Source organism: Nerophis ophidion, linkage group LG21, assembly GCF_033978795.1.
Source record: "Nerophis ophidion isolate RoL-2023_Sa linkage group LG21, RoL_Noph_v1.0, whole genome shotgun sequence".
Taxonomy (NCBI): Eukaryota; Metazoa; Chordata; class Actinopteri; order Syngnathiformes; family Syngnathidae; genus Nerophis; species Nerophis ophidion.
In genome coordinates this window covers 30,164,030-30,178,717 of record NC_084631.1, presented here as the reverse complement: position 1 = coordinate 30,178,717, position 14,688 = coordinate 30,164,030, and the positions used below count along the sequence as shown (strand labels likewise).

The following is a 14,688-nucleotide window of genomic DNA, read 5'->3' as shown; positions in this document are numbered from 1 at the left end:
CCAAGCTAAATTGTGGATTTTAACATGTATGTGCACTTTATGTGTACGGTCATGCGCCTTCCTTTGTGTGCACAGTAACTTGCTATCAATAAACAACCTCAAGTCGGAAGTTGTTTTCATCTCTAACTTGAAGGACTGTTTATCTGCCTAACTAAATTCCAACATTCAGAGGGCTGAATAATGTATTTAAATAGACCAGGGGCGTGCAAAGTTCAGCCTGTGATACAGTAGAGCAACACTTGACAAATAGAGCAAAAACAACAAAAAGGTCGCAGCATAAAGATGGTGATACTAATAAAAACAGATTTGTTTTAGCCTTTTAAAAATAAATATGCGTCACAGCCATTTATGCAACTTATACGATGTCATGCTATTGACGACGCCCTTGACTCTCAATCATTTTAGAGCCAGAACTTGTGATAATGAGTCACAACAGCAAGGGGACAGATTGTAGTATTTTAATATATTTTGTGTTACTCACTATGAAACAGATGTTTTTAGGACTACAGCTTAGTGGTAACAGCATAGGTGCTTTTCTCTAAATTTAGCTTTCCGAGTTGTATCATGTTACTGCAACAGTGTTGACCTTTCAACATGTTCCCCTTTTCAAATACTGTTTTTTTTTTATGCTGGCACGTCAATGCTCAGATTCTAAACGTTGTAAAGAAAGGCGGATAATCAAGTTACAAAGCCATTCTTTTGTAACATAAAATACATATCCAATGAATCTGTGGAGGGGGGCGCTGCCGGTGGGCCTGCCGCGCATCGGGGCGTGCAAGGATCGGCCTCTAAGACAGCGACAGGTGAGTAGATGGCCCAGGTGGGCCGTGTTATCTAATCACCTGTCGCCTTATTAGCAGCAGCCGGCAAGAGACAGGTGGGTTGGAATGGGAACCAGAGAGAGTGAGAGAGAGAGAGTCAGAAAATAAATTTTTCTGGAAAACAAAAGCCTTGCAGTATTTATGCAAATAAAGCCATGTACCATAAAACCCGGGCTCTCGTGGCAGTGTGTGGTGGTCCGAGGAACCCACTAGAGGGCAATCTCCACAGCATCATTGATAGAATAATTTAACAATGTTAAATAAGATGCTATCAAGGAAGCTAAGCTCTTTTATCGGTCTTGTTCACACTGCAGGTCGATTGCTATTTTTTCCCCATTTGTGACGAGTATCAGATATTTTCATGTCAATGCAATTCCGAATTTCTCAAAGGCCACTTTTGCATGTAGATATAAATCGGCTATATATCAAATGAGACCACACCGAGTAATGGGGTCGCGTTCATCCGACCAAAATGTCATCAAATAGTAATAAGCGTCATAATTCTTCGCCAAAATAAGACGGTTGCAAAATAAATAGTTGACAAATAAGCAGACCAAACGGCAAAAATAAAATGTTTTAGGAACTCACATCTCTGACTGCACTGCAACACACCCTTCGAGAGCCAAAGTCCTCTTCCTTCTTAATCCTTTAGGAGCAATATGTTGGTTCATAATATGTTGACTTTGATTGAACAAAATCCTTGAAAGTGTCACAAATTCTGGGAACTACAGGAATCGAAGCCATGTTTACGTCCGTAAACACTCCAGTACACGTGAGGTTAGAATGCGTTTGAAGTAATTTTACCTTCACATGACCAAAAATGCGGACATCCTACCATGCAGTGTGAAAGTAGCCATAGTTTGCATGTGCATTTTTCTACACGCAGACTTGGTGCACAGGTAATAGTTCTCCCTGAAAGCGTAGTATGCCACGAATGAGGGCCTTCCACTCTCGATGCTTGTTTTAAGTTGTGGGCTGAGCACTGTGCATGTAATGTCATGTTGCTCACTTTTCACAGAATGACAAACAAGAAGCCGGTTTGCAAACTGGCCTGCCCCGGCACACATATTGATCACACCATGACCTCAATTATCAAATAGTAAAATCAACATCTTGTTTGGTTGGTTGGTTGGTTTTGCACCACCTGTGTGTAAGTCAAGGTGTCGTAATTCCTCAAGTGTCAACACTGTGGGCAGCCTTGGCAGCAGATAAAGGCCAAGCCCCAAAAGGCACGTACAAGTTCCCTGTGTACATTTCAGCTCTTGAGACTCTTGCTGAGAAGCAATTTCATGCGAGGTTTGGGCCGACGCGTCCACTTGTGACACTTGTGATCAGCCAAGTCCAAACTGACAATGTCAAAGGGATAATTGGGAAATCTTTCACGGGTTTTTTTGGTACTTTGTGATGCAATAATGTATTATGTTACTCTTTTTTAATAGCATCCTTGGAACCATGAATTGATTAACGTGTACCCCGACTTAAACAAGTTGAAAAACTTATTCGGGTGTTACCATTTAGTGGTCAGTTTTACGGAATATGTACTCTATCAATCAATCAATCAAAAAAACATAATATCTACACTTTCCAAAATAAGTGATCCGATGATACAAGCAGTCCTGCAGCGTGTTTACCTGAGCAAAAAGCCGGACCACCAGTTCGCATCTAAAAGTCATCCCAATACGCTTGCAAAGTTGGCTTTATCTTCTATTTTCGTCAGGTCATTTACAAACTGTTAACATGGTGGGCTACAGGTTACTATGAGCGAGCAGTTACCCAACAGCTAAGCACACAATAGCACGCTTATTTAGCTAATAATTATACTTGCATATTACTTACAAAGTCTGAAAGTGTATGAAAAAGTATCAGGTATCAAACGTGTGATGAATTTAACATAATAATATGACCACTTGGTATCGCCCATTTTTAAAAAATAAAAAATACCACTCCACTTTCACCTAAGGACAGCATTAAGTCAATTCCAAAAGGTTTACCAATAAACAGGTTAGTTTTATATCAAACGCTGTTCTTTGAGTCATTTCATTTCAAGTAACACAAGCCTGTTCGAGCGTAGATGACAACAGAACAGACTGTTTTTTGCGTACGCTCATCATTCTCTTCTTCTTTAGTTTGTTTTGTGTTTGAGCGGAGGACAACAAACATCATGCACATGATCGCTTTTTCTTCTACTAGTGTTGGTGGCTGTCCGATTACAGTGCAGGCTTGAGTATTTAGAGCGAAACCTCGGTTTATGAACCCCTTCTCCTACGAACTTTCCAATTTACCAACTACAAACTAGGGCTGCAACGATTCCTCGATTATTAAGATTAGAAAAAATGTATCTATTTGTATTTTGTTGCTTTGATGATTCATCTTACCCTTCTGTCATGCTGATATTGTTGTTACTCAGCCAGTGTTTTTGGGTCTGATGGACCCGTTGCATTTTGCGGCTTTTAATGCCTCACAATCACACTTTTAGATTAAAATACTGAACAGATGTTTACCATATCCCAGCAAACATCTGTTTAATGAGTAACAACAATATGAACGTTGCACGGAAAATTTCTCCGCCAGTTTCTGCATCCCACAGGGATTCTTCTTTTACTTCTGCACCTGCGGTTCTCACACAAGGTTGCAACACTGTTTGTCAATACTGTCTGCTCTCATTTTCTCGCACATTTCACCCTCTGATGTTCTGTGTACCTACACTCTGTCCCCCTCCTGTCTGGGCCTGCTGTGTGTGTAGCGTGTGGTACCCAGAACATTGCTTTCCACACTTCTATTAGCCCGAGGTCCAGTTGATCCGGACATCTTATATGTGTAGGGGAGTGTATGATCATTAAATTTGTATTCTGATACATGTTATTCAGAAAAAATCAACCAAAGTCAGCGAGTCTCAGTTTCAAAAATTAATTATTTGTATATTTTTTCTTTTAATAAAAAATGAAAACGGGTCCCACAGATCCAAACACCACACAAGGGTGTGTAAAATACGCAAATATTACAACCTTTGAAAATATCATATATTTCATCATTTTTATATAAACTATCAGACTCCATGGTGGGTAGTAGTGGGTTTCAGTAGGCCTTTAAAGAATACTAATAATATTTTACCATTTGAAAGTGTTTTATGAAACGTAAACTTTACATAGAAGCACTGGTGAGAAGCACTAATGTATACCAGTCATTAAAGAATACAAAAAATAATTTACCATTTGAAAGTGTTGTTAAGTAAATGTTAAATTGACATAAGTGTATTTTATTATTCAGTACACCAAAATTGACATAAGAGTATTTTATTATTCAGTACACCAATGATACTTAATGCAGAATGTGTGTGATGACAAGCATAAAAACTAAGTAACTTTGAGAAGGGGAAAAAAAGTTGTATTCAACCCCACAAAACACACCGAAAAAAGAAGCAAAGCAGGGACCCTAAAACCAAATACAGACCGTAGCACCTTTAGTAAACACAATTACATATATAAACAAAATTACAGAAGTCTAGCATATGCTACCTCAATGGAACATTGCGCTTTAATTAAACAACTATACACAGTACAGGCCAAAAGTTAGGACACGCCTTCTCATTCAATGTGTTTTTTATTTTCATGACTATTTACATAGTAGATTGTCACTGAAGGCATCAAAACTATGAATGAATACACGTGGAGTTAAGTACTTGGCAAAAAAAGGTGAAATAACTGAAAACATGTTTTATATTCTGGTTACTGATTACTGCTTTGCACACTCTTGGCATTCTCTCGATGAGCTTTAAGGGGGTAGTCACCTGAAATGGTTTTTACTTCACAGGTGTCAGTTTTGATACCTTCAGTGACAATCTACATTTTGAATAGTCATGAAAATAAAGAGAAGGTGTGTTCAAACTTTTGGCCTGTACTGTATATTAATCGAGATCGGATGATATTATTTTGCCTAGCCCTGACACATCTATTGTTGGATATTGTTTACATGGTAACAGTACCATCATGTAGTGTATATTTTCTACATCGCTGGCAATAGCGCCAGTTTTCTCTTCATCCAGTGTTAGAAGGTTGTCTATTTCCCCAGAAGTTGTATTCAGATGAGGCAAACACAAAAATAGCTCTCGTAGATGTGGCCATCTGGATTTCCGACCTCAACTCGGCTGTGACGTCCGACGTCCAATTTCCCATTTTAACCAAACACACCTTTTTATTGTGATAGTTTTCAGCCACATGGTTCAGTTGTAAAGAAAACCCACCTATGTTCGCCTCTTCTTGAACCGACCCGGTCAGTCACGCAACCTACTTATTAATGATTATTCTTCATCAATGTTAAAATCCAGTAGCATAACGATAAGCCGGACCGCAGAAATGATTAGAGGAGGGGGCTGATGGAAGGTCATGCATTGAAAACTGAGAGGCATGGGAACGCTCTGCGGCCTTCAGTGTCACAGCTGCTCGAGTCGACTTCCTCTCCAAGAACATTTCCTCCTTTCACCTCGGCCCACGTGTTCCGTGCTCTTCTTGTGCCTGACAAAGCAGGGCAAGGCTGTGTGTTACTGTGCGACACACCTAACGCCGAGGGGGGGGTGGTTCATTTCAAAAGACTATGATTAAGTACGGTTCAAATACCTCACGCTAAACAGCGCGTAGTGCACACTTAGTGGGCGTGTGATCTACTAAGACTGCTTGAAAAGGGCAGATCGCCTTGTTTAAATGAGGATTTTGCATGTACTATGCATGGCATCACCATGGAGACTCTCATTAACAGCAAACTCTTGTTATCATGCTCATGCTGTGACGTTTTGCTCGGTTTTCGAACCAGCAGGGGACATGTACCACTTTTTATGGGCATTTCAGCAGCAGTCGTGCAGTGCATCCACATCGACACCACTGAAGGTGCAATGGAGGGAGGTTGCGCATCTGCTGAAGACCCCCCCCCAAAAAAAATCAAATAAAATATTATCATATAGGACAGAGCTGGGCAAATATTGTCTGGGAGTTGGGGCAAAGTGTACGTGTGTTTACATTATATGTACACATTTAGCTGTAAAAATCTGCTATACAGTAGGTGTTTGGGTCCCTTTTTTTCAGGGACACTAATACCAAAGGTCACAATGTCCGATGAGAGTTCTAAAAACAGACCACCTCAAAAAAACGGAATGGAATTGTAAGTTTTTTTACTGAATGAGACACCCAAAATGTACATGAACATAAAGAAATTGGGATTTACAATATTAACTATGAACAATAAAACACTGAATATTTACAACATTAGTGCGTCGCTTCTCTTATTTCTCAGACCAGCTCCTCCATAGTTGTGTGTATTTTACAATCCAGCAAAACACACCACAAACGTAAAAAAAACCAGCAAAATATGAATGCAAAGTGTAATCAACACCTACAATATGATGTATAATCACGTAAAAATCTGCTTCCGCATGTGGGGATGGTTGCTCTGAAAACAAACCCCGCCCACTCTGGTTTGATCCTGGTCTGAGATGCTGTGACGTAGATTACAGTAATAACTCGTATAACACCCAAAAAACCTTGGTTCAGAGGTCACGGTTTGGTTCATTTTCGGTACAGCAAGAAAACAACAAAATATTAATTTTTTGGTTATTTACCAAATTTGTAAACAATGGCTTTATCCTTTTAACATTGGGAACACTATAAAAATTCTGCCCACGTTAATCAACATTAAACTGCTTCAACGTGTTTCTCAGATTAAATAAAATGACAAAACTTTTCTTCTACATGTAAAAAGTGCAGCATTAAACAGCTTCAAGTCAACTCATCATGCTTATTTTATTACAGCATTTGGGAAGCCTGTTGTTGATTTTTATTATGTAAATGTTATATTTGTATCAACATGTGATAGCAGGGAACCTGCCATTCAAAACTAGGCTGCTACATAACTAATGATTAATATAACTATAGTTGAAAAAATAGCACAATAGCAATAGGAGAGACTATTCATCCCTGAACACCATAGAGTATATGAGGGCTTTATAATGCACTTACATTATTATATCAACTATCAGAGACAGAAACTCTTCATTTAACAATGTCGTTTTTTGCTGCTTCAACACACCTCAATCAACACTGTCCGTAACACACACACACCGCAAAATGAGCTAACGTCACGCTAAAAGCTAACTAGCCTTCACCTAAAGCCAGGACTGCAAGTGAGCTGAGCTGCAGTTTGTTTCTAGAAGGTCAACGGCCTCATAGTGATGTTTAGAAAGTAGTTGACTTGGAAGTGTTTAGTATAATTTGGGGAAAGTCCGTTGCTCACCTGCTAAACACATATCTGCTCGACGCTGAAGCGCTGACTACATGCGCTCTGAATACACACTGCTGATTGGCTGTTACCAATCAGACGGTTGTGTGGGTGGGACAATGCTGGGTGCTGTGTAGGAGACAGAGGCAGAACGGAGCGGAGTAGCTTATTAAGACTTTAGCATAGGCGGCTACTTCATATGTTCATGTGGAAACTTGTTCGGTACTCCTCCGCCCCGAACCGAAACCCCCGTACCGAAACGGTTCAATACAAATACTCGTACCGTTACACCCCTACTTTCTGTAGTTCAAGACTTACGGTAATTTAAAAACGCATTGCACATCACGACGGTGGCAACAGTTTTGATGTTAAAGTCCTAAAAAATTATGTAGGAGTTGTGACAAAGTTCACGACACATCACCTGCTGCAAAACATCAAATAGTTTTCTCCTGCGTTGTATACTTTTAGTGTGGGGACAAGTGTCTCCAATATTATTATAGTTAAAGTACCAATGATTGTCACACACTCACATGAGTTGTGGCGAAATTATTCTTTGCAGTTGACCACCCTTCATCACCCCCTGGTAGGTGAGGAGAGCAGTGAGCAGCAGCGGTAGCCGCGCCCGGGAATAATTTTTAGTGATTTAACTCAATTCCAACCCTTAAGGCTGAGTACCAAGCAGGGAGGTAACGGGTCCCATTTTTTTAGTCTTTGGTATGACTCGGCCGGGCGTTTTAGAGTCACAACCTACCAATCTCAGGGCGGACACTCTTAACCACTCGGCCACTGAGTACAGTTGTCCACACCTGTCTCCATCTAAAGACAGCAGGGTGCTCTTAAACGCACGGCGGGAAGCGAGGGGAAAACAAAGTTAAACCAAGCGCTTGGTTTCGTTTACTCCGAGGGGGAAATCTCCGCAGCAAAGTCTGTGTCGTTTATCCGCCATGATAATCAAGCCAAACGACGCAAATGCGTGTGCGCTTACCTTGGTGTTGCCAAAAATGCCTTCATACATGACGGTTTTTCGCTAATTTAAAAAAAATATATATTACTAACCATCGCAAATTATCATTATACCGTTTACTGTTACATCCCTTGTCCATTAACAAGTAAAAAGTTAAGCGGGGTCACGGCATGTTCTTGCCGCAAATGTTGGTCAGTTTTTTCAGGGCATTACGGCGAAAGACGGGGGCGATCTAACACTCTTAATCACTAGGCCACTGAGTACAGTCGTCCACACCTGTCTCCATCTAAACACAGCAGAGCGCTCTTAAACGCACGGCGGGAAGCGAGGGAAAACGACGTCAAACCAAGCGCTTGGTTTAGTTTATTCCGAGGGGGAAATCTCCGCAGCAAAGTCTGTGTCGTTAGTCCGCCATGATAACCAAGCCAAACGATACCAGTGAGCATGCGCCTGACTTGGTGTCGCCAAAAATGCATTCATAAATGACGTTTTTTCGGTAATTAAAAAAATTAAACAGTATTACTAACTATCGCTACTAACTATCCCCCGGGAGGAGCTGGAATCAGTGGCTGAGGAGAGGGAAGTTCTGGGCTTCTCTGCTTAGGCTGCTGCCCCCGCGAACCGGCCTCGACTAAGCGGAAGAAAATGGATGGATGGATGGACTAACAATTGAAATTTATCATTATACCGTTTACTTTTACATCCTTTGTCCATTAACAAGTAAAAAGTCAAGGGCGGTCACGGCATTTTCTTGCCGTAAATGTTCCTTTTTTTTTGGGCATTACGGCTAAAGACGAGGGCACTCGCCGCACTTACCGTGATTAAATTCGAGCTCTGCACTTTTGCACACGTTAAGTAGATCTGGTCGGAGTGTGTCATCAAGTTTGCACGTGTTTTTAGTAATCACAAACCTTTACTAAATTAGGCCCTACGTTTCTCCTCGTTAAAAGATGCAACACATGTCGGGTTGAATCGCCCCACAAGTAGGGCTGGGCGCTATATCGAATATACTCGATATATCGCGGGTTTGTCTCTCTGCGATACAGAAATTGACTATATCGTGATATTCGCATATATGTCCTCAAGCCGTTGCTTTTAGCTGCGGGCATTACACTACAGGCTTTTCTCACTCTTTCTTGTATCTAATTCTCACAGAGACATAAAACAAACGCACGTTCTTACATACGTCACATACTGTCGCAACATCAAACGCTCTCGCGAAGCAGACAGGTTCATGGTAAAGTTAGCTATGATGCTAGCGGTGTGGTAACGAATGAAGGAAGAATTAATTCCCCAAAAAAAACAGCAGGGAGTCCATCGTCTGCCGGCGGTCTGGCTTCAAGCGGGAAGATGTTCCACAAGTTTGTGGCAAAAGGGTTGCTACAAAATGTAGCATCATTTGAAAAGTCACCCGCTAGAGAATGAGGAGTGCTTGAAACTCCGCATGTCAACATCTCCGTTCAGTGCCACAACCACAAAATGCCCAAGCAACCATTTCCACATCAACACCATATGAAAAAACTTGTCAACAACATAGATAACGTCCGCAAGAACCTACAACATAGCGAAGGACATACACTATTGGATTTCCTATTATGCAGCTCATTTTTATTTGACAGTTATTGAAATATATTGTGACATCATTCACAAAAGTGAACTTTTTATGTTTTAAACTATTGCAGTGGCGTTCTGTACAAAAACTTTAATTTAGTGTTGTTTTGATACGTCATCTTAGTGACATCATGCACTAAGGTGCACTAATAGCTTGTTTTAAAATGTTTGACAATCTTGCACGTTCTGTTTTGGAATTTACATGAATGTTTGTGCCAGTGTTTAATAAATACGGGTTGGTCAATTGATTTAGTTTTGATTTCCCTCTCTGCATGTAAGTTTGAAATGAGCATATATTATTGCAGTACGAACAAGAATGTTTTAATGTAGACACATAGAATCATCATACTGTTGTGATTATATGCATCAAGTGCTCATTCAAGGCTAAGGCAAAATATCGAGATATATATCATGTATTGTGACATGGCTTAAAAATATCGAGATATTAAAAAAAGGCCGTATCGCCCAGCCGTAATCACTACTAACTATCCCCTGGGAGGAGCTGGATGAAGTGGCAGGGGAGAGGGAAGTCTGGGCTTCTCTGCTTAGGATGCTGCCCCCGCGAGCCCGACCTCGGATAAGCGGAAGACAATGGCTGGATGGGTGGTCTAACTATCGCAAATGATCTTAAATTTTACTGTTACATCCCTTGTCCATTGACAAGTAAAATGTCAAGAGGGGGATCGCAAATGTTGCTCAATTTTTTTAGGGCATTAAGGCGAAAGACGAGGGCGGTCGCGGCACTTTTGCGCACACGTTCAGTGCCATCAAGTTTGCACGTGTTTTTTAGTACACGCAAACCTTTACCACAAACCCCGTTTCCATGAGTTGGAAAATTGTGTTGGATGTAAATAAAAACAGAATACAATGATTTGCTAATCCTTTTCAACCCATATTCAGTTGAATGCACTACAAAGACAAGATATTTGATGTTCAAACTATTTTTTTTTGCAAATAATAACTTGGAATTTCATGGCTGCAACACGTGCCAAAGTTGTTGGGAAAGGGCATGTTCACCACTGTGTTATATCACCTTTTCTTTTAACAACACTCAATAAACGTTTGGGAACTGAAGGAACTAATTGTTGAAGATTTGAAAGTGGAATCTTTTACCATTCTTGTTTTATTCAGAGCTTTAGTCATTCAACAGTCCGGGGTCTCCGCTGTTGTATTTTACGCTTTATAATGCGCCACACATTTTCGATGGGAGACAGGTCTGGACTGCAGGCAGGCCAGGAAAGTACCCGCACTCTTTGACTACGAAACCACGCTGTTGTAACACGTGGCTTGGCAATGTCTTGCTGAAATAAGCAGGGGCGTTCATGATAACATTGCTTGGATGACAAAGTATGTTGCTCCAAAACCTGTATGGACCATTCAGCATTAATGGTGCTTACACGGGTGTGTAAGTTACCCATGCCTTGGGCACTAATACACCCCCATACCATCACAGATGCTGGCTTTTGAACTTTGCGCCTATAACAATCCGGATGGTTATTTTCCTCTCTCTTCAGTAGGACACCACGTCCAAAGTTTCCAAATATACTTTGAAATGTCGATTTGTCAGACCACAGAACACCTTTTCACTTTGCATCAGTCCATCTTAGGTGAGCTCGGCCCGGCGAAGCCAGCGGTGTTCCTTGGTGTTGTTGATAAATGGGTTTTGCTTTGCATAGCAGAGTTTTAACTTGCACTTACAGATGTAGCGACCAACTGTAGTTACTGACAGTGGTTTTATGAAGTGTTCCTGAGCCCATTTGGTGATATCCTTTACGCATTGATGTCTGTTTTTTATGCAGTACCGTCTGAGGGATCAACGGTCTGTAATATCATCGCTTACGTGCAGTGATTTCTCCAGATTCTCTGAACCTTTTGATGATTTTACGGACCGCAGATGGTAAAATTCTTAAATTCCTTGCAAAAGCTCGTTCAGAAATGTTGTTCTAAAACTGTTCGACAATTTGCTTACAAATTGGTGACCCTCGCCCCATCCTTGTTGGTGAATTATTTAGCATTTCATGGAAGCTGTTTTTATACCCAATCATGGCACCCACCTGTTCCCAGTTAGCCTGCACACCTGTGGGATGTTCCAAATAAGTGTTTGATGAGCATTTCTCAACTTTATCAGTATTTATTGCCACCTTTCCCAACTTCTTTGTCACGTGTTGCTGGCATCAAATTCTAAAATTAATGATTATTTGCAACAAAAAAAAAGGTTTATCAGTTTGAACATCAAATATGTTGTCTTTGTAGCATATTCAACAGAATATGGGGTTGAAAACGATTTGCAAATCATTGTATTCCGTTTATATTTACATCTAACACAATTTCCCAACTCAAATGGAAACGGGGATTGTAAACATCAGCTCTTTAATTAAGTGCAGACTTGATACAAATTGAGGGAGTTAAACACAACAACACCGCGTTTGAAGAAGTTTAATTAAAATATTTTCGGAAAAGACATGCACCTGGGGATAGGTTGATTGGCAACACTAAATTGACCCTAGTGTGTGAATGTGAGTGTGAATGTTGTCTGTCTCTCTGTGTTGGCCCTGCGATGAGGTGGCGACTTGTCCTGGGTGTACGCCGCCTTTCGCCCGATTGTAACTGAGATAGGCGCCAGCGCCCCCCCGACCCCGAAAGGGAGTAAGCGGTAGAAATTGGATGGATGGATTTTTGGAAAATGTCGCTTAAAGACCTACTGAAACCCACCACGCAGTCTGATAGTTTATATATCAATGCTGAAATATTAACATTGCAACACATGCCAATACGGCCTTTTCAGTTTACTAAATTACAATTTTAAATTTCCCGGGAGTTTCGTCTTGAAAACGTCATGTAATGATGACGTGTGCGCAAGACGTCACGGGTTTAAAGGAAATATGAGCGCTGCACACACACACAGCTAAAAGTCGTCTGCTTTAATGGCATAATTGCACAGTATTTTGGAGATCTGTGTTGCTGAATCTTTTGCAAATTGTTCAATTAATATTGGAGAAGTCACAGTAGAAAGATGGAGTTGGGAAGCTATATTAGCTTTTAGCCACACAAACACACGGTGATTCCTTGTTTAAAATTCCTGGAGGTGAAACTTTCCTATGGATCAGAGCGCGGTCAAGCCAACATGGATCCCTACCAAATGTCAACCAGCAGGTTTTGGTGAGAAAATTGTGGTTAAAAAGTCAGTTCTTACTGGAGAAAAGCTACCGTCGACTCCCCTGAGACACTGCATGTCATGACACCCGTGGAGACACCCTTCCAACTATCAGGTACTATTTAACTCACTAAGACATGTAAAACACTAGCAACACAATAGAAAGACAAGGGATTTCTCAGAATTATCCTAGTAAATGTGTCTAAAAACATCGGAATCCGTCCCATTGCAATCACGTTTTTGTTTTTTTATCGTATTTTTTTTAATCTTTTTTTTTTCTAGTCCGTTGCTATCAATATCCTCAAACACGAATCTTTCATCCTCGCTCAAATTAATGGGGAAATTTTCGCTTTCTTGGTCCCAATAGGACTTTTTGTTGGAGGCTCCTATTAAAAATAATGGGAATATGTGAGGAGCCCCCACACGCGTGACGTCATCGCCTGCGACTTCCGTTAGAGGCAAGGAATTTCTCTTAACACCGAAAGTTGCGAACGTTATCGTCGATGTTCTCTACTAAATCCTTTCAGCAAAAATATGGCAATATCGCGAAATGATCAAGTATGACACATAGAATTGACCTGCTATCCCCGTTTAAATAACAACATCTCATTTCAGTAGGCCTTTAATGTTTGTCGTGACCGTCAGGACGGTACAAACTAGCAAGCGCTAGCTAGCATGCTAGCTCGACTTAATATATCGCGGATGTTACCGCGAAGTCGCTCAACTCGATTGGCATTGTCGCCCTTATTAACTAGGTGGTCAACTTGTGCCGTGACTTAAAGTGTTACGGGCGGTAAAATAAAATATCTAAATAAGGCTTTCAACAGCTTTCCGCCGGAAAATGGCTAACGTTAACGTAGCTGCAACGCACAACTTGTGCTAAAATGCTAATATGCTAATGCTAATCCCTGCCTTTTGTGTGTGTGTGTTGTGTTTGCTCCGATCGCACCCGGCAAAAGATGTCGGTAGTGTTGTTGTTGTTCGGGATTACTCACAAAGCGCCGGCTGAACATTGAAATCCAGTGACTAGCCCGGAGAAAGATGAGCGAGTGCGGAAAGCGTCAGGCTGCCTTTTTGTTCCTCTTCAATGTGGCAGCTTCTACTCTCGTGCAGGGAGGAACCTTGCTGGGTGGTCACATTCAAGGCGGTCGGAAATTTTGCCATGTGAGGAATTGTCGACGCAGTTTATACCAAAAAAACAAAAACAAATATAATAAAATATTTCCTTTTTTAAATAGTCTCACAACACCGATATACACCCTATATCTGAATGATGTATATTGCTTTTGTTTTATTCGCTTAGCTCCGCGTCCGCACAAACAATCCTGCCAATATATGTTGTAGCTCAAATATAAAACAAAACAAACAAAATAAAATGCTTCATACACGTCATTCACTTTGATTTTCTCCTTAAAAGAGTATCGTTGGCGCTTGTGTTGAAGCCGAGTCGTGCCCTCTTTGCGGGGATATACGGGTCGCATGTCCGATGTACGATGGCCCTCAAATGTAACACGAGATATCTGGCGTCAGTGTGACGTCAGAAAAATCCATGATGACAGACCCAGAAAGCGCGAATTATTAGCCTGTTTTGCGTCACGCGTTCTAACAACGGACGCAAAATATTCTCCTACATAAGTGGTTGTAAAATTAAATGTATAAGGAAGCAGGCTACGCAAGCCTTTTATATTCATAAATGTAAGTTTTTCAATACCGACCTGTTTTTTGTGCCTTTAAAAAGAAAAATAAAAAAAATATATATATATATATACATATATATATATATATATATATATATATATCCATCCATCCATCCATTTTCTACCGCTTATTCCCTTTCGGGGTCGCGGGGGGCGCTGGCGCCTATCTCAGCTACA

General features: G+C 40.8%; 1 protein-coding gene across 1 annotated transcript in view; it reads right to left on the bottom strand.

Moving 5' to 3' along the window:
• The window catches only part of ptp4a2b (protein tyrosine phosphatase 4A2b), a 70,074-nt gene extending 56,108 nt beyond the window's left edge, over window positions 1-13,966 (bottom strand). The window contains exon 1 of the mRNA XM_061882469.1: window positions 13,810-13,966. The gene's annotated coding sequence lies outside the window, so the exon portion shown is untranslated. The remainder of the gene's footprint in view (window positions 1-13,809) is intronic.
• Between the last annotated feature and the right edge of the window lie 722 nt (window positions 13,967-14,688).